At 39.9% G+C, this 21,378-nt stretch overlaps 1 pseudogene; it reads left to right on the forward strand.

The window, feature by feature from the left end:
* The first annotated feature begins 5,910 nt into the window (after window positions 1–5,910).
* Window positions 5,911–21,378, forward strand: part of LOC124976387 (serine/threonine-protein phosphatase 2A regulatory subunit B'' subunit gamma-like) — a 155,179-nt pseudogene continuing 139,711 nt past the window's right edge.

Below are 21,378 nucleotides of genomic sequence, written 5' to 3' on the forward strand. Positions count from 1 at the left end.
AAATCGGTGGAAGTCTCAATAGATACGGCCACCTCATTACTCAATTGTTCAAGTTGTTTGGGTTAGGGCTAAGTTGTGTTCTAGAGCTCTCGCTGAGAGTCCTAAGGAAGCAAGGGAGCTGGCTACAGTAATGCCTACCAGAACGGGCAGGAAGGCTGCACACTTTGTCAGGTAACTGGAGTGAAAGATAACATAAATTCTGAATATCTATACAAAGTGAGTTGAGGGGAGAGCATAACCAGTAGGCAGGGTCCTACAGTTGGGGAGTTGATGCAAGTATTTAGGGTTTGTGAGCATAAGAAGTAGGTGTCCGGTGTGCTAGAGTAGGAGGTAGTGGAGTCAAGGGTGATGTTTATGGAGCATGGGAATTAAGAGTAGTGCTTTGAATAGTGCCTTGGGGGTATGCCGGCATGGTCCAGTTATCCCTAAAGGATAGATATATTTTGGGAGCGCTTTCATGGGTGTGGTATGTAATTGTGGGGAATTGAGATATTGCAGAGCATAATTGCTGTGATTGGGAATTGGTTTAATGGGGCACATGTAAAATGGTCTTTTTTATATGGTGAGTCATTGACAATTTGGTGAAGGAGATTAAGAGAGAATTTAATGAGTTGTGTCCAGGATGATTTGGGTTGAGGGGACAATTGTTGGGAAAGGTGGGAGAATATGTCCTTGATTGCATTAATGACTTTATCTAAGGAAATTTCCTGATTATATGTCTTTATAATTAGAATAGAACTGTATGGAATATCTGTCTTATAGTCAATGTTAACAGACCCTTCGACTCCTTGCTCCCATCTTGTGTTCCAAGGATCTGATATTCTGAAGGAGAGTTACGGTCAGGTTTGTTGTCCCAACCATTGATAACTTAGTGTAAGTGTAGATAATTGACCTCCTGGTTTTCCATGTTTGAGGTTACTATAGTTATAAGTACCTGACCAGGATGAGCATCCTTTCCAATAATTTTCTATGCACAAGCCTGTGTTTTCAGATTTTAGGCAGAGGTAAAATTGGCCATAATCATATGCTCTTACACTGTATCTTTTCCAGTCTGGGCAGTTATCCTTACATGCTTTGGAGAAGTCAAAGGTAAGGATGATGGTTTGTGTGTAGCCTGAGGTTGGATGGATATGAGTAGATATGGAAGATCAAAGTCTATAGCATAGATTTTAAACTGCCAGGAATTTTTGACCCCCAGAGTGTGGGATGTCCCAAGAAGGAAGTATGTTAAATAGAAGAGAAGAGGTATAATGGGGATTATACTCATAGAATAAGGAAAGAGTGGGAGATAAGTAGGAAGTGTGGGTATAGGTATATTTTGTGCAGGGTGAAGTCAGAAAAAGATCCTTGGAGATGGAGATCCTATACTATTCATAGTAGATTGTGGGAATGGAATTGGGTAAAGTCAAGAGACAGTTCCTCCCGTAAGATTTGGAGAAACCTATAATGTCAGGAAAGGGTAATAACTTCACTCACTGGGTGGGATGGTCTTCTGGAGAGTAGTTGCTGGTCTCAGAATCCTTGGGAATTGAAGGGAGGCCTGGAGTGATGATTCTTGAGAATTGCAACTTGAGTGGCCCTGTAGGTGTGACCGAATATGAGGGAGAATGGAATAATTTTAGGTGAAAATGGTGTATCCAGTTAGGGATACCTTCAAGGTGAGCCACTGTAGGGGTGGTGAGTCTTACCTGGTGAGGCCCAGTCCATTTTGGAGTAAGGTGGGAAGAGGAGGGGGAGGTTTTATTGGGAGAGTTAAGAAGTACTAGATTGCCAGGAGAGAGAGTTGAAGGAGAATGGGGGTCAGCATTAGGTTTAGCCAGAAAGTTATCTGCATGTTCCCAGAGGGGGTTCCTAATGTAAGCGAGTAGAGGGAAAAGAAGGTAAGGGACAAAGATGACTCTGGGGCCAGGAGATTGAGGTGGGAGATAGGTCGCCCATACAAGAGCTCAAATGGGGAGATGTTAAGGGGTTTCTTTCGAAAAGCCTGGAGTCTAAGGAGGGCCAGAGGAAGGATCTTTATCCTATCTAGGTGTAATTCAAGGGATAGTTTGGTGAGGGTAGTTTTTAAAATACGGTTGGTGTGTTCTACCTTTCCAGATGATTATGGATGGTAGGGAATATGGAACTGCCAGAAGATGTTGAGAACTTTGGCTAATAGCTGTGAAATATGAGAGGTTAACTCAGGACCAATGTCAGACTGAAGAGATGTAGGGAGGCCAAGCCAAGGAATTATGTGTGTAATAAGGCATGTGAGTAAAGTCCAGTTGCCAATCAGAACCTGGGAGATGTCCCCTCACCTGATGTGACAGCATGGGGTTGGAGGTTGGATGAAGGATTGGTTTTTTGACAAATGTCACAGGAGGAACAAAGGTTAGAAAGGAATTGAGAGCCTTCAGGAGAGAGTTTGAGTTGAGAAGAAATGAAGTGCCACAAAGAGGCAGTATTTGGGTAGAAGAGCTTATGGAAATATCTGTTGGGTTGTTGACTTTGTGTTAAGTAAAGGATGTTGTGGTGAGAGAGTTGTAGGAGGGGAGAATAGGGGAAGGAGATGGGGGTATTTGGGAGCCTGATGGAGGGCAGCTGCTCTAGACTCAAAGTCTGTCTTGTTGCCTATTGAGACAAAGGAGGAGTCAGTTTGGTGAAACTTACAGTGAGAGATGCCAATGGCAGTGGGAGGAGTGAGGCTTGAAGCATATCTGTGATGCAGACAGCATTTACAATAGAGGTGCCTTAGTGGTGAGGAATTCACATTCTTTCCAGATGGCTGAGTGAGAGAGGAGTATATGGAAGGCATGTTTGGAGTCGGTGTAAATGTTGAGGGAGGACCCCTTAACTAAAGTGAAAGCCCTGGTGAGAGCAATTAGTTCAGCCTGCTGATTGGATGTGTTGTTGGGAAGCGAGGAAGCCTCTATAACTGATGTTAAGCAGACTATGGCATATACTGCTAGGCAGGTTCCTTTATGTAAGAAGAACCATCGGTGAACTATGTATGAGCTTCTTGGGGCAAGGGTTCTTCATATATGTGAGTGGGATGTGGAAGAAGCTCTTCCAGAGTTCCCATACAAGAGTGAATGGGAAGAAGAGTCTGAGGGACAGGAAGAAGTGTAGCAGGGTTCAATGGGGGGCAGGTGAGAAAGATGAGACTGGTGTCCTCCATTAGAGACACCTGAAAGGGACAGGATGCAGCAACCTTGCAGTCCCTTTAAGGTGGTGTGGGGTTAGGATTGTCAATGTGGCTCTGAAGATAAGCTTTTTGGATTCATTAACCAGTAAAGAGGCAGCAGCTAGCATCCACAGACAAGGGGCCCAGCCTTTCGTGGTAGAATCAAGGGATTTTGATAGAGAGGCCACAGGGGCAAAAGTTGACCCCAGCATGTGTCCTAAAACTCCAAGGGTGAATCCTTGTTTTTCAGTTACATAAAGTAGAAAGGGGTGTGAGAGATCAGGCAAATGAAGGGCAGGTGTGTTAAGGAGAGATTGCTGGAGCTTAGTAAAGTGTGTGGTGATGGGCTGCAATAGGGGTTCAGAGCGTGAGCCCCAGGCTATGTCATATAGGGACTTGACTAGTATGGAATAGTTGGGGATCCAGGCATGAGGAATCTTGCCATTCCCAAGAAAGAGAGAATTTCTTCCTTAGTGGAGGCAACTGACTGATTAGCAATAAGGCCCTTCCTATCAACAGTAATGGCCTTATGAGTTGGTCTTAAGAAGAGGCCTAAATAAGTGACCATTGCTGAGGACAACTGGACCTTGGAGGGAGACACTCTATAGCCACAGGCGGATAAGAAATTAAGGAGCTTGCAAGTGTCCTCATGACTGTCCTCATAAGAGGGACTAGAGAGGAGGAGATCATCAGTATATTGTAAAACCATATACTTGTTAAAATGTAATGAAGCTAGCTAGAGCTTTGGCCAAAACCTGTCCAGAGAGGTGGGTACTGTCCCGAAATCCCTGTGGGAGAACAGTCCAGGTCAGCTGAGAAGAGGTATGGGAGTGAGGATCTGTCCATGTAAAGGCAAGATATTGTGAGAATTGGGATGCAGGGGAATGGAGAAGAATGCATCCTTTACGTCAAGTACTGTGAAGTGAATAGTACCTGAAGGGATGGTGGAAAAGAGGGTGTAGGGACTGGTGACTATGGGCTGAATGGGTATAACAGCTAAATTAATGAGGCGGAGGTCTTGAACCAAGCCATAGGAGCCATTTGGTTTTCCTACTGCTAAAATTGGAGTATTATATGGAGAATTTGTGGGTCTAAGAAATCCCTCTTGTAAGAGATCTTTGACAATGGGCAGTAAACCCAGGAGTTTTTATTGGGAAAGTGGATATTGGGGTTGTGCTGAGAAGTCGTAGGGGAGGGGTCCTTGAGGTAGATTTGTAAAGGGTCGTGTGTTGGGCAAGGCAAGGACTTGAGACATCCCATAAAATGGGATTAACCTCTGAGGGAGGTAAAGGGAAGGAGCAAGTGGGGATTGGTGAAGAGGGACTTTAATGAGCATTAGGATTAAAGGGGCCACAGTTGTATCTAGAAGGGAGTCCAGGCAAAGAAAATTGTAGCCCCCAATTTGGAAAGGATATCCCTACCCATAAGGGGAACGGGGCATTTTGGAATCACTAAAAAGGAGTGGGTAAAAATTAAGGTCTCAAAGGTGCAGACAAGAGCAGATATCTGTAAAGGTTGTGAAGGTTTGCCCTCTACCCTGACAATGGAGGATGTTGAACGAGAGGTAGGCCCCCAATATTCTGTAAGGACTGCATATGTGGCCCCAGTATAGAAAAGGAAAGAGATAGGCCTACCTGCAACTCGGAGAGTTACCCAGGGTTCCGGTTGAGTGATAGCAGTGGTCGGATGTGCGGATCCGGGGCCTCATCAGTCCTCTGTAGCCATTCCTAAAACTTAGAATGAAAGGCTAGGGGTGCTGGATGGTCTGGAGCCACTATGTACTCAAGGACAATCAACAGTCCAGTGTCCCTCCTGTCGGCACTTAGGACAAGGACCTGGGGGGTTGGTGAGGCTTGGGACATGCCTGGGCCCAACGGTCTGTCTGACCACACTTGAAACAAGGTCCTGGCAGTCCAATGGACCTTTTATTGAACCGGAGGAAACCGGGACTTGCGCAGGAACTGTATGGATGGCTTGAGCAAGCACCTGGTACTTTTGCTTTGCAGGCCTTTTCATCTCTCCCATTATATACCTTGGTGGCCACAGCTAGAACCTCAGCTTGGGGAGTTAGGGGTCCTGTCTTTAGATGTTTAAGTTTTACCCTAATGTCAGGAAGGCTTTGGGAGAAAAAGTAATTCATTAGGAATTGTCTTCCATCTGGAGATCTCAGGATCTAAATTAGTGTATTGTAATAAAGTCTGACTTAGGCAATCAAGGAATGCCGAAGGGTTCTCATTTTTGTCTTGGACAATCTCTTGGAGTTTATCATAGTTAATGGGCTTATGGACTGCTTTCCTTAGTCGTGCCATAAGGCAGGTGATAAAGTGGTCTCTATTGTCGATCCCCACCCCCAAGTGAATTGTAATTCCAATTGGGGTCACACTGTCGATTGGCCATGCTGGGGAGGTCTGATGTACTTCATCGGCATAGACTCTAGCCTGCTCCCAGACTCGCCTGCGTTCCTCAGGTAAAAGAGTATTGGATAAGATCATGTGGAGATCATGGAAGGTCAGGTCATATGATTGGCTTATGTGTTGGAACTCTTTAATATAGGCACTGGGGTTGGAGGTACAGGGCCCCTGCTGCTTCTCTAGTTGGGAGAGGTCAGACAACCAGAAAGGCACACGCACTCTGAATATTCCATCCACTCTGGCCACCTCACGCAGAAGGAACATGGAGGCGGGCTGGCTGGCGGCTGCTCGTGCAGGGGTAGGAGGAGGTGGAGCCCTGGCAGACGGAGGCAGGGCATGAAGGGTGGAGATTGTGGCTTGGTGGTGCAGGCAGTGGCATTGGCTGCAGCAGCCCAGATGGCCACGAACAGGGTTGAGGCTGCAACAGAGTCACTGAGGGAAGGCGGGGCTGAGACTGCAGCAGGGTCAGTGTCAAAGGAGGAAGAATCTGAAGTAGGAATTTCAGCTTTAGGTGGTATAGGTGCCGGTTTAGTAAGAGAACAGAGGATTTGAGAGAAAGAGCAGGAATTGCAAAGAGAAGGTTTAGAACGTAGGGAAAAAATAATAATAAGCCTGAATATACAGGATCTCCTTCCATTTTCCGAACAAACAGAAGTTAAAAAGATACCTAAGAATGTTGGAATCTAGGGTGCGATTAAGCGGCCATTTGGAGTTATTATCTGGAGTGTATAATGGCCGAATTTTTTTTTAATTGTAAACAAATGGGATACATGTTGTTTCTCTGTTTGTACATGGAGTAAGGCATACCATTTGTGTAATCATAAATTTACATAGGGCAATGTTGTTTGATTCATTCTGTTATTTTTTTCTTCCCCCCACCCCTCTTTTCCCTCTATACAGTCCTTCCTTCCTCAATTCTTGCCACCCTCCTTACCTAACCCTAAACCTAACCCTTACCCTAACGCTAACCCCTCCCACCCCCCATTATATGTCCTCATCCGCTTATCAGAGAGATCATCTGTCCTTATGTTTTTAGAGATTGGCTTTTCTCACTTAGCATGATATTCTCCAATTTCATCCATTTGCCTGCAAATGCCATAATTTTATCATTCTTTATGGCTGAGTAATATTCCATTGTATATATATGCCACAATCTCTTTATCCATTCATCAACTGAAGGGCATCTAGGTTGGTTCCACAATCTGGCTATGGTGAATTGAGCAGCAATGAACATTGATGTGGCTGTATCTCTGTAGTATGCTAATTTTAAGTCCTTTGGGTATAGGCCAAGGAGTGGGATAGCTGGGTCAAATGGTGGTTCCATTCCAAGTTTTCTGAGGAATCTCCACACTGCTTTCCAGATTGGCTGCACTAATTTGCAACCCCACCAGCAATGTATGAGTGTACCTTTTTCCACACATCCTGGCCAATACCTATTGTTGCTTGTGTTCTTGAAAATTGCCATTCTAATTGGGGCGAGATGGAATCTTAGGGTACTTTTGATTTGCATTTCTCTTATTACTAGAGATATTGAACATTTTTTCATATATCTGTTGATTGCTTGTAGATCTTCTTATGTGAAGTGTCTGTTCATTTCCTTAGCCCATTTGTTGATTGATTATTTGTATTCTTGGTGTAGAGTTTTTTGAGTTCTTTATACATTCTGGAAATTAGCGCTCTATCTGAAGTATGAGTGGCAAAGATATTCTCCCACTCTGTAGGCTCTCTCTTCACATTACTGATAGTTTCTTTTGCTGAGAGAAAGCTTTTTATTTTGAATCTATCCCAGTTATTGATTCTTGCTTTTATTTCTTGTGCTTTGGGAGTCCTGTTAAGGAAGCCTGATCCTAAGCCAACAAGCTGAAGATTTGGACCTACTTTTTCTTCTATCAGACCAGGGTCTCTGGTCTGATTTCAAGGTCCTTGATCCATTGTGAGTTGATTTTTGGGCAGGGTGAGAGATAGGGGTTTAGTTTCATTCTGTTGCATATGGTTTTCCAGTTTTCCCAGCACCATTTTTTGAAGAGGCTATCTTTTCTCCATTGCATATTTTTGACCCCTTTGTCTAGTCTGAGAAAATTGTATTTATTTGGGTTTGTGTCCGTGTCCTCTATTCTGTTCCATTGATCCACCTTTCTATTTTGGTACCAATACCATGCTGTTTTTGTTACTATTGCTTTGTAGTAGAGTTGAAGATCTGGTATTGCGATAACCCCTGCTTCACTCTTTCTGCCAAGGATTGCTTTAGCTATTCTGGGTATTTTATTCTTCCAGATGAATTTCATGATTGCTTGCTCTATTTCTGTAAGGTACATCATTGGTATTTTAATTGGAATTGCATTGAATCTGTATAACACTTTTGGTAGTATGACCATTTTGACAATATTAATTCTGCCTATCCAAGAACATGGGAGATCTTTCCATCTTCTAAGGTTTTCTTTAATTTCTTTCTTTAGTGTTCTGCAGTTCTCATTGTAGAGGTCTTTCACCTCTTTTGTGAGATGGATTCCCAAGTATGTTATTTTTTCAATGCTATTGTGAATGGGGTAGTTTTCCTAACTACTCTTTCTGAAGATTCATCACTTATGTATAAAAATGCATTGGATTTATGAGCATTGATCTTCTAACCCGCTACTTTACTGAATTCACTTATGAGTTCTGAAAGTTTTCTGGTGGAATTCCCAGGTTCCTCTAAATATATAATCATGTCATCAGCAAACAGGGATAGTTTGAGTTCTTCTTTTCCAATTCATATCCCTTTAATTTCTTTGGTTTGTCTAATTGCTCTGGCTAGAGTTTCAAGGATCATGTTGAATAGAAGTGGTGAAAGAGGGCATCCCTGCCTTGTTCCAGTTTTTAGGGGGAATGCTTTCAGTTTTTCACCATTTAGAATGATATTGGCCATGGGCTTAGCATACATGGCCTTTACAATATTAAGGAATGTTCCCACTATCTCTATTTTTTCTAGTGTTTTGAGCATGAAGGGATGCTGTATTTTATCAAATGCTTTTTCTGCATCTATCGAAATAATCATGTGATTCTTAACTTTAAGTCTGTTGATATGGTGAATGTCATTTATTGATTTCCTGATGTTGAACCAACTTTGCATCCCTGGGATAAAACCCACTTGATCATGGTGCACTATCTTTTTAATATGTTTTTGTATGCGATTTGCTAAGATTTTGTTGAGAATTTTTGCGTCAATGTTCATTAAGGATATTGGTCTGAAATTTTCTTTCCTCGATGTGTCTCTGTCTGGTTTAGGTATCAGGGTGATATTGGCTTCATAGAATGAGTTTGGGAGGGTTCCCTCCTCTTCTATTTCATGGAATACTTTGAGGAGTATTGGAAGGAGCTCTTCATTAAAGGTTTTGTAGAACTCGGCTGAGAACCCATCTGGTCCCGGACTTTTCTTTGTTGGTAGACTTTTAATGACCTCTTCTATTTCATTGCTTGAAATTGGTTTATTTAAGTTGTGTATATCCTCCTCGCTCAGTTTAGATAATTCATATGTCTCTAGAAACTTGTTGATGTCTTCGAGGTTTTCTGTTTTGTTGGAGTATAGATTTTCAAAATAGCTTCTAATTATGTTTTGTATTTCACTCGTGTCTGTTGTAATATTTCCTAGTTCATTCCGAATTTTAGTAATTTGAGTTTTCTCCCTCTTTCTCTTTGTTAGTGTGGCTAAGGGTTTATCAATTTTGTTTATTTTTTCAAAGAACCAACTATTTATTTTGTTAATTTTTCCGATTGTTTCTTTTTTTTCAATTTCGTTGATTTCAGCTCTGATTTTAACTATTTCCTGTCTTCTACTACTTCTGGTGTTGATCTGCTCTTCTTTTTCTAGGGCTTTGAGCTGTAGTGTTGAGTCTATTTGTTGATTTCTACTTCTTTTGTTGAATGTGCCCCATGAAATAAATCTTCCTCTAAGTACTGCTTTCATAGTGTCCCAGAGATTTTGATATGATGTGTCTTTGTTCTCATTTACTTCTAAGAATTTTTTTTATTTCCCTCCTAATGTCTTCTGTTATCCATTCATCATATAATAGTGTATTATTTAATCTCCACGTATTGGAAAAGTTTCTGTTTTTTATTCTGTCATTTATTTTTAATTTCAATCCATTATGATCTGATAGAATACAAGGTAGTATCTCTGTCTTCTTGTATTTGCTAACAGTAGCTTTGTGGCATAAAATATGGTCTATTTTAGAGAAGGATCCATGTGCTGCTGAGAAGAAAGTGTATTCGTTCTTTGTTGGATGGTATATTCTATATATGTCTGTTAAGTCTAATTTGTTGATTGTGTTATTGAGATCTATGGTGTCTTTATTCAATTTTTGTTTGGAGGATCTATCCAGTGGTGAGAGAGGTGTGTTAAAATCACCTAGTATTATTGTGTTGTGGTCTATTTGGTTTCTAAAATTGAGAAGAATTTGTTTGAAGTACATGGATGAGCCAATGTTCGGGGCATAGATATTTATGATTGTTATGTCTTGCTGATTTATGCTTGCCTTAAGCAGTATGAAATGTCCTTCTTTATCCCTTCTGACTAGTTTTGGCTTGAAGTTCACATTATCTGAAATGAGGATGGATACTCCAGCTTTTTTGCTGTGTCCATGTGCACGGTATGTTTTTTCCCATCCTTTCACCTTTAGTCTGTGGGTATCTCTTTCTATGAGATGAGTATCTTGCAGGCAACATATTGTTGGATTTTTCTTTTTAATCCAATCTGCCAGTCTATGTCTTTTAATTGATGAGTTCAGGCCATTAACATTCAGGGTTATTTTTGTGATATGATTTGTATTCCCAGTCATTTGACTCATTTTTGTTTTTGACATGATTTTGTTTCTCCTTTATTTGGCTATTCCTTTAGGCTAGTTCCTCCTGTTGCTGATTTGCATCATTGTTTTTCAATTCTTCCTCATGGAATATTTTGCTGAGAATGTTCTGTAATACTGACTTTCTTTTTGTAAATTCCTTTAGCTTTTCTTTATCATGGAAGGATCTTATTTCTTCGTCAAATCTGAAAGTAAGTTTTGCTGGGTATAAGATTCTTGGTTGGCATCCGTTTTCTCTCAGGGCTTGGTAAATGTTGTTCCAGGCCCTTCTACCTTTTAAGGTCTGGATTGAAAAATCTGCTCATATCCGTATTGGTTTCCCCCTGAATGTAATTTGATTCTTTTCTCTCGAGGCCTTTAAAATTCTGTCTTTATTTTGTATGTTAGGTATTTTCATAATAATGTGCCTTGGTGTGGGTCTGTTGTAATTTTGTATATTTGGAGTCCTATAAGCCTCTTGTACTTGGTTTTCCACTTCATTCTTCAGATTTGGGAAATTTTCTGACATTATTTCATTGACTAGATTGTTCATTCCTTTGGTTTGTTTCTCTGTGCCTTCCTCAATCCCAATAATTCTTAAATTTGTCCTTTTCATGATATCCCATAATTCTTGTAGATTCTGTTCGTGATTTCTTACCATCTTCTCTGTTTGGTCAACTTTGTTTTCAAGATTAAATATTTTTTCTTCAATGTCTGAAGTTCTGTCTTCCAGGTGTTCTATCCTATTGGTTATGCTTTCTATGGAGTTTTTAACTTGGTTTATTATTCCCTTCATTTCAAGAATTTTTGTTTTTTTTTTTTTCAGTATCTCTAAATCTTTATTGAAATGATCTCTTTCTTCCTGTATTTCCTCTTTTAACTGTCGATTGGTGCGATCATTTAATGCCTGCATTTGCTCTTTCATCTCCTCCTTCAATGCCTGCATTTGCTCTTTCATCTCCTCGTTTGCTTCCCTGATTGTTTTAATTATGTACATTCTGAACTCCCTTTCTGACATTTCTTCTGCTGTGCTGTCATTGGGTTTTATTGATATAGTATCTAGGTTTGTTTGGGACATTTTCTTCCCTTGTTTTCTCATATTGGTCAGGTCTCATATTGGGACTCTGAGATATTGCAGATTTCCTCTTTGGCTTATAGTGTCCCTGTAGATTTCCAGTATATCACCTCCCAGCCTTCAGTAGCCTGAAGTCTTGGAGGAACTTGATAATGCAGTGCTTCTGAAGAAAGCTGCCCCTAGCCCGCTACTGGGTCCAGGGCTGGGGCTGGTTCTGCGTGGAAATCTTCTCACTGGGCGGTCCTTCTCCTAGAAGCTGGGTATAGACAGGGCCTGCCCCTGCCTGAGGGAGCCAGGCTGCTCGGTGAAAGCCTCTCCCTGTCCTGCCTTGGTCCCAGAAGCCACCTGCCAGCGGGGCCCACAGCTGAATTCAGGGCTTGGAGTTGGCTCTGTGCGGAAAAGCTCTCACTGGGTGGGCCTGCTCCCAGGAGCTGGCTGTGGATAGAGCCTGCCAGCCAGAGGGAGCAGGGCTGCTTGGGGAAGTCTCTCGCTGCCCTGCCCTGCTCTGAGAAGCTGCCCCTGTCCGGGCTTGCCACCCGGGCCAAGCTTCACCGGGTGGGAGAGACTCACCCCACGGTTCTATGTTGGTCCAAGTCTCTCAATACCTCCCCTTCTTGAATTCTGAGTTCTGGAGCGACGGGAGATGCAGTCACCCTCTAGTCTGCCATCTTGGATCTAATGGCCAAATTGGATTACACTAATGGATAAGCCTTTTTGGTTTGAGGTCTGGGGTAAGGCAGAGAGACTCTAAGTTGGTCAAGAGGCTATGACCAACTATGCGTTGGGGCTATGCGTGGGGATTGAGAGTGAACTGCCCACTGCGAGAGAGGATCTGGTGAATATAGAGGCGAGGCATCCCTCGGCCCCTAGGGAATCACCTGAGTGAAGTACAGGTTACCTAGAGGGTGGTAACCACTACTAGGTAAGTGTTGAGGCTAAACCTGTAGGGGTACATGGGTGTCCAGCGCCGGAGCTTTCATAGAACACAGGACCAAGAGTAGATCTCACAAGAGGCAATCCCCTCAGGAAAGAGTCCCCGATCAACCTGGAGCTCTCCCCCAGCAATCAGTATAGGGATTCAGTTGCAAGAACCGTGACTGGGGATTCTCCAGACCCACGGAGAACCTCAGGGGTGCAAGACTCTCAATGGTCACTTCCCAGGTGGTTTAACCAAAAGCCAGGGGAGGAGCCACTTACCAAATGAGGCTGGAGTCCAGATGTGAAGGAGAGCACTCCATAAGATGGAAGCCTGGTCTCCGTGGAGGGTGGGATCCGGCCCCAGGGCAACTTAGACCCTTAAAGCAAGGGGAACAAGCATGCTGGGGAGCCAGATCTGAGTCATGACACCAAACTGAAAGGAAAATGCCATGCGGATGAGCAATACAGAAGCCAGGCCAGGAGATTCACACGTAGAAAGTTTTATCTGCCAGTCAGGGTCTGACAAAGGCCATCGCTCGGGAAAAGCAAGAGAGGCAGGAAAAACAGCTCTGGGGTATTTTATGGGGCGGTTTGGATGACTTGCATAAGGTCGCATGAGCTCATATGAGCTGCTTGCATAAGAACTTATGAACTTAGGATGGGCTGACAGGACAAGTAAGGGGATGTCCCGTGGGGTGGTTAATGAGAGGTGGGAAGGGGAGGTTACATTTTAACTCTTGTTTTTTCTGTAAGTACCCACTCTAGGGTGGAAAGAAACTCATGGTAAGAATTTAAAATGACTGTGTAGATACTAAGCCTTGAACCTAATACCTCTCACTTTGGCTTGTCGATGACCATCTTTTCCCTTTAACTTTACGTGGTCTTCCCCCTGTGTGTCTGTGCCCTAACCATTTCTTTTTCTAAGGACATCAGTCTTATTAGATTAAGAACCACTCTAATGAATTTATTTTAACTTAATTACTATGTAGGATACCTATCTCCAAATACAGTCACATTCTAAAGTACTTGAAGTTAGACATCAACATAGGAATTTGGTGGACAATGGGGTGGGACACAATTCAGCTCATAACAGAACATGACAATCCTAAATGTTTATATACCCAGTAACAGGGCTTGAAAATATATGAATCAAAAACTGAGAACTAAAAGGGGAAACAATTGTAATCTACGATTATAATTGGCTATTTCAACAAACTTTCTCAGTAATTGATAGAACCAGCAGAAATATCATTAAGGATATAGATTCCTTGAACATCTATACCAAACTAAAAGCTTCTGCACAGCAATTGACTGAGGAAAGAGACAATATACAGAATGGAAGAAATTACTTTCAAACTATTTATCTGACAAGGGATTAATACCCAATATATACAAGGAACTCAAAAAATCCAAAAGCAAACAATGATTTAAAAATGGGTAAATGACCTGAACAGATATTCTTTAAGGAAGAAATACAAATGTCCAATTGCTTTAAGGAAAAAAAAAAATGCTCAACATTACTAGCCATCAGGGAAATGCAAATAAAAGCCCTAATGAGATATCATCTCATCCCAGTTAAAGTAGGTATTATCAAAAAAGTGAAAAATAATGAATGATGACCAAAATGCAGAGAAAAGGGAATTCAAATGTACTGGAAATGTAAATTAGTGTAACTATTATAAAGAATAGTATGGAGTTTCCTTAAAAAAAAAAAAAAAAACTAGGTCTACCATATGATCTAGCTTTCTCACTTCATGGACCCAATGGAGGTACACATCAATAGATGAATGAATAAAGAAAAATGTGGTCTATGTACACAATGGAACATTATTCAGCGGTAAAGAAGATTTAATCCTGTTATTTGTAACAAAATGGCTAGAACTAGAAGCCATCACAATCAGTGAAATAAACCAGATGCAAAAAATAAATATTGCATGTTCTCTTTCACATATGGAAGCTAAAAATTTCATCTCAAAATAGAAGAGAACAAAACAGTGTTAGAAACATGGGGTAGTGAGAGGTTGGATAATGGATACCCAAATAGAGTTAGATAGGAGAAACAGAGTTCTAGTGTTCTTTAACTATAGCTTACAAGTAATAGGTATTTTGAAGAACTAGAAGAGAGGAACTCAGCCTCCAAAGAAGTTATAGGAGAAATTTCACCCTCATTGGATCATTACACATTGTAACATGCATTTAAATGTCACACTGCATCCCATAAATATACATAATTATTACAGGTTAATTAAAAAGAAAATTTTTAATTTAGATTTTAAAATAAAAGGGAAAAAATAAATTGTACAACCTTGCTCAGTCAACTTGGAATTAATAATTTAGTTAATCAATGAATGACATATTGACTAAGTCAGTGAATGGTCACTGGATAGGCAGGCTCCAATAAAAAATACTTTGAACATCGTTACCAATCAACTAAACCAAATCAACATGCATTACGTAGTTCATCGACAACTACAAAATTGACATTCTTTTCAACTATATATGGGGTATTCACTAAAATAGTTTAGATTCTATATTATGAAATTAATTTCAGCAAATTTAAGAGGACTGAAATAATATGAATCATGTGTTACCATTAAAACAAATTAGAAATAACATCAAAAACTGAATATTTTTAAAACAACTAATATACTTCTAAACAACTGCATGTGTTGAAGGAAAAATCACAAAGGGACATATAAAATTATTTTTAACTGCATGAGAATGAAAAACAGCACTTCAAAATTTGTAGGGAACATGCAAATAATGCTTAGAAAAATTAAAACAATAAATGTGCATTAGAAAAGAAGAAAAATCTGAAAAAATCTAAATCTCTACCTGAACATACTAGAAAAAGGATAAACTTAATCCACATAAGAAGAAAGTAAATAAGGATAAAAGCAAAAACCAATGAAACAGAAAAAAAAAACAATCCAGAAATCCAATGAAACAAAACCAGATCCTTTTTTAAAATCAACAAAAAAAGAATCAATGCCTCTCTAGCCAAGACTTATTAAAAAAAAAAAAAAAAGGAAAGAAGACACAAATTAGCAATATCAGGGATAAAAGAGGTCATCATGAGAGATCTTATAGACATTAAAAAAATAGGGTAATATTTAAAGCAAATTTAATGCCCATACATTTCATAAATGAAATGGATATTTGTGACTAAAAAGCTCACTGAAGAAGAAATAAGTACCACAGTTGTCCTGTATCTATTTTAAAAAATTGAATTCTTAGATAAAACTATTTCACAAGTAACACTTTTAGCCAGAGAGCTTCACTGGTATAGTCCAACCAACATTTAAAGAAGAAAATAATACCAGTCCTTCCCAAACTTATTTAGGAAATAGAAGAAACTTCTCAAGTCCTTTTTATGATACCAGCATTTCCTAACAAAACTGGATAATGACATCATAAGAAATGAAAAATAGAAAAATAAAAATAGGAAATCATTAAACATAGATGCAAATATTCTTAACAAAGTATCAGCCAATTGAATACAGTAATGTATAAAAAATACATCACAACTAACTGGAGTTCATTCTAGCAGTGCCAGGTTGTACCAAAAATCTATCAATATTTTAAGAATCATGTGATCACCTTTCTACATGCAGAAAAAGCTTTTGAAAAAAATTCAGTATTCATTGATGAATGAAATTTCTCAGAAAACTAGAAATAGAAACTCCCTGATAAATTGTGTCTATGAAAAACATAAAACCAAGATGCTATTTAATGGTGGAAGACTGAATGCTTCCTCCTAAGATTTGGAGGGAGGCTGAGGTGTCTGCTGTTGTCAGTTCTAGTCCACACCATACTAGATGTCCTAGCTAGAAGATTAAAGCAAAGGAAAGAAGAAAGGTGAAAGGGGAAGGGGAAGAGTAAGGGAAAAGATAGCGTACTGACTGGAAAAGAAGTGGTAAAGCTCTTTTTTTATATTCACAATCATCTATATGGAACATTCTGAGGAATTCACAAAAGAAAAAAGCTAATAGAACTATTAAGTATAACAAAGTTATGAGAAGGAAATATGCAAAAATAAATAGCATTTCTACATAATAGGAATCAACACTTAGAAATTAACATACCATCAAAAAGTGTGAAATGAAAACATAAGTTGGCCAGAAATGAAACTTGTACATAAAAACCACAAAACATTAATTAGAGAAGTTAAGGAGCACTTAAATGGCATAAAACTTCTAATTCTCATAGATTCAAAGACTCAACATGTAAAAATACGGATTCTCCCCCAAATTGATCTATATACTCAACCCAATTCCCATAAAATCCCAGTGTCTTATATTTGTTAAAAGATGATCCTAAAATTTATATGGAAATACAAAGGAGCTAGATTAGTCATAAGAATTTTGATAAAGAAAATAAAGTTAAGGAATTCCATGATTTCAAGGTATACTTTAAAGCTAGAGTAAACAAGAGATTGGGGTATTGCTGTCAAGAAACAAATATCTGGCCAATTTGATATTTAACGACGAAAGCAATTTGATGTGGAAAGAACAGTCTTTTCAACAAATAGTGTTGAAATAATTGGATACTCATATGCAAAATAAATGTCTTACCTTATAACACATGCAAATATTGATTTTTTTATATTACTTTACTATATACACATGAAATTAATACTAATTAAAATCATAATGATCAAATGAATCATAGATTTTAGTGTAAAGCTTAAAACTATACAACTTTTGTATAAACTCATAGGAAACAAATTAAACCAAACCTTCACAGCTTTGTCTTTAGTACATGATAAACTTGAAAACTATCAGCCTAGCATGTGTGTTTATCTTGGAGTCAACCTAGTTGATGTCATGTTCTGACCCATATCAGAGAATTCATACAAGAGCTTGAAGCAACAAATTACCAATAGCAATGGCTAAATACCAAAAGAAAGTTCAGTGTGGCAAAGATGCCTTCTGACGGTGCAAATCTTCTGATTTGCCCTTGATCCCCTTCTGTGACTTCAGCCTGACTGAAAGACAGAATCTCTGAGTCTTAGCTTTCTCACTGGTTATTTGGTGAGATCAATCATACCCCCACATCTCACAGATTGTCAGAATTAAACAAAATAATTCATGTAGACTGCTTAGCACAGTTCCTAGTACAGAGTATATACAGGGAAACTTGACAATTCAAAAACTTAATTTGTAATTTGCATCCTCCACATAGGCTCACCCTGGTCATTTCACTAACCTTATAATAATGAGACGGTGTTTTATGATTTTAATTGTTTGGACCCCACTTATGTCATTACAGCTATTCTCAGTCAATATCATCTCTTGACATTATCATTATTATATTTACTATTGTACTTATTGCCATTACTATCATCTAAGTGGTTTTCATTTCAATAAAACATTGTCTTCCTTCTGTCTGGGTTTATTATTTTATGGGGCTGAAAGCATTCCATTCGTGAGTATCTAGACAGATGTTTATTTTCCTATTAAAATGAAACCCTTAAACAGTCATTATAGTCTTTTAATAAGTCATTTCAGGTACTACTATAAGTGCAGGGGAAAAATGACTTTAAAACTTGAGAAATGTGACCAAGGATTGAATTGGCAATAGAAGAATGACTTTAAACCCCTCATCAAAGCTACTGTTCAGTGACCTAAAATCATCCCAGATGGCACTTCTAGCCACATTTTTTTTTACTTTTTTCCTAGTCTCTGCTATCCAAGGACTTGGCAGAGGAGGTGATTAGAGATGGTGTTGTCGATACAGATGAATGGAGGTGATTCAGGTGGGTAGTGACAGCAGGTGGTCAACGCTGAGGAGCCAGCAAGGTGATCTCTTTTCTCCATATCTTTCTCCATGCTGCTCTTCCAGGGTGATTAAAATCAACAACGATTTTCCCTGTACAAATATCAAGCAGAACACTGTGATCAGTCCTGAGAATTCTATATGCTCTCTGTCACTAAGACTTTTACAATGTAATAATTGAAGTATGAGAAAGTGCTCAGTAACCCATAAGATAGGAAGATATTATTATCTGTTTCCAGGTAATTGAAGCTCAGAGATCACACCTCGGAAAGGTAATTCATTGTTGCAACCCAAACCAGATTTTATGACTCCAAATTTCATGACTCTGTCTTCTGACCCATGACAACTTACCAATTAGAGGGAGACTATGACAGCATTTCTCACCAATAGCTAACAGGAGAGCCAAGATTTTGACACCCCTCCCCATTCAGCCCTCAAGATGCTTGATTGTAAACTAAGTGACAAGATAGCCCAACTCGGCCACTCTCCGCAGTGAACTGCCTCTGACCTTTATCCCTGTATGCTGTGATAAGAAAAATAGCAGGAGGCGCTCTGATAGACATTATCTGTGGTGAAGCAGTCATCTTTTTACATTGCTGTCCTACGTTTCAAAGGAATAGATTCATACCTTGAACTACTGGGATTTAGAAAATCCAAAAACTCTGATACCCTCCCCCCAAGTACTAGGCTGATGGGGACTGCCAGCCCAAGCCAAAGAACCAGAGAGGTCCCAGGAAGGCAGAGTCTGCACAGGAACTCTCATGCACCCCATACATCACCACACCACATAGGCTCTCACGCTGACTGCAATGTTCTGTTTCCTTGTTTTCTCCAGCTCCACTGTAATCTTTTTAAAGGCAGAGGATCATTCTCATTCTCTGATTAACCAGCACAGTGCCTAAACCAAAGCAGTAGTCTCCTAACTGGACTCTGTGAGTACTCTTGCTTTCTGTGATCTTTCTTCAAGGTTCAGTAAGGTTTTCTAAATGGAAACAAGTCAGGTAACCCTCATGTTTGAAAGCCTCCAATGGTCGACAATACATCTTTGTTGTGGTGGTGATATGATCATATGCCTTTGTCAAAATTCATAAAATGTAAAAGCAGTAAATTTCACTGTATTTAAATTATTCCCCAATAAACTTAAATTTTTTAAATTTAGGTTTCCAATTAGCTTTTCACGGTACTTAAAAATCCATACTCTTCACCATAGCTGACGTGGCTATGTGAGGCAGGACCCCATAGGAAATATATGGTATATTCGAATAAGGAAAAAGTCACAAATATATGGTTGAATGCTCCTCTAAAGTATGGGCAGGCAGTCATAAAACTTAAGGCATAGTGGAATCCTCAGAGGTAGTGACATTGGGTAGCACCCTGGCCTGGAAAGGTGTGGTTAATGAGAAAGTTGTCAGAATCAAAGTGAAGTCACTTTTGTCAAACCCTGTCTCACCCTGTTTTCTGTTTATAACTTACCCAACCTGTGGTATTTTGTTATTAAGATAAGAGGTTTGTTTTGGCTCATGGTTCTAGACCAAAGTTGAGGGACCCCATCTGGTGGTGGTGGTCTTGCTGTCAGACTCCCAAGGTGGTATAGTGATGTAGAACATCACAGGGCAAGAAATAGGGAGTGGGGAACATAAGGGACTAGCCAAACTTGCTTTTGTAACAGATACACTCCCAAGATATTCCATTAACCCATTAATTGCATGAATAAGTCCATTCATGAAGGCAGAGCCCTAATAACTTCTTATAGGTCCTATCTGGTCCCATTTCTTAATAGTTCATAATGGAGATTAAATTCCAATGTGATTTTGAATGGGAACAATCCAGACTCAAACCATAGAAGATCTTTAGTAAATAAACAATAATAATAAAGCAAGCCACAATTGTGAAGAAAGAGATCTCATGCAGGTGTGAACGATCACAAGAACTAGCACAAAAGGCTGTGTTCTATCCACAATGTTGAACAAAAGCTACAACAGACAGAAAAAACTTCTTCAAGGACATCTGTCCAACCTTGGATTCTACTCTTATTGATCTTTGTCTCTAAGGATTATTATTTCAAAACAGTTTATGTGATCCTCCTCATTTTGCCTTTAAAACCTTCTCCTTGCCTCAACCCCCTTGAATGCATACATAGGTTACTCAGTGTTCTCATTGCAAGCTCTTCCCGAATAAACATTAAATATTTGGAGAATCTCTTAGCATTTGTTATTTAGATTGACATCACTGTTATCTGAAGATAGAAATACTGTGTGGAACTGAGACTTTCAATTCAATATCCAGGCCCCCATCTCCTGCTAGGACTCCTATCTGATTGGACCTGAACAGAAGACAGAGTGCAAGGGAAAGTCAACCCTGGACATAGCAGGGTGGAAAGGGGATCTAGAGAAGTAAATGGAAGAAAGAAAAAAAAAAGTGGTAAATGTCCTGGCTCTTCTTTTCCTCTGCAATTTCTTACCCAGGTCCCCACGTCCCTAATGTTTGCAAACAGGTCTTTCTCAACCAGAAGTAAAGCCTGTCCTCCAGCTTCTCCCTAGCACTTATCATCTCAGGAATCATCTTGGTTATTTATTTGCTTAAACATCACTTTTTAATAAAAGCGTATATAAATATGCAACATGATGTTTACATCAGACATACGACATGTTTTGATATATATATAGTCAAGCTAATTAACATCCATCTCCTCACAGTTACCGTGTGTGCATGTGCGTGCACATGTGTGTGTGTGGGTGCTATGAAAGCACCTGAAATCTACCCTCTTAGCAAATTTGAAGTAGAAAGCAAAGCATTAGCTGCAATCATCATCCCATGCTTTAGACATCTAGATATACTCATCCTTTGTAACTACAACTTGATAAACTTTAAGGACATTTCCCCACCACGCCACTCCTGGTAACCACTGTCCTACCACAGATTTGGTTTGTTATATCCCACAGATGAGATCATGCAGCCTTTTTCTTTCTACACACTACTTTCTGTCTTTCCAGTGCCTAGAACAGCATCCATGGAGTGCCTAAGTGAAAGAAGGAAGTCATGAGGATAGTCCTTTGCCTGGGGCCCTGACTCTCCATCCACTGCTGATCAGATGGCACAGAGGGTGTAGTGTTGAGATGGTGGAGAGGAGGACAAGGGAGATGGTGGGAGGCCTAAGAGGAGTGCCCCATGCACATGAGAAAGTCAGGGCTAGAAAGGACGAGGTAGCCAGCATGC

This window comes from Sciurus carolinensis, chromosome 2 (assembly GCF_902686445.1).
Source record: "Sciurus carolinensis chromosome 2, mSciCar1.2, whole genome shotgun sequence".
Classification (NCBI taxonomy): Eukaryota; Metazoa; Chordata; class Mammalia; order Rodentia; family Sciuridae; genus Sciurus; species Sciurus carolinensis.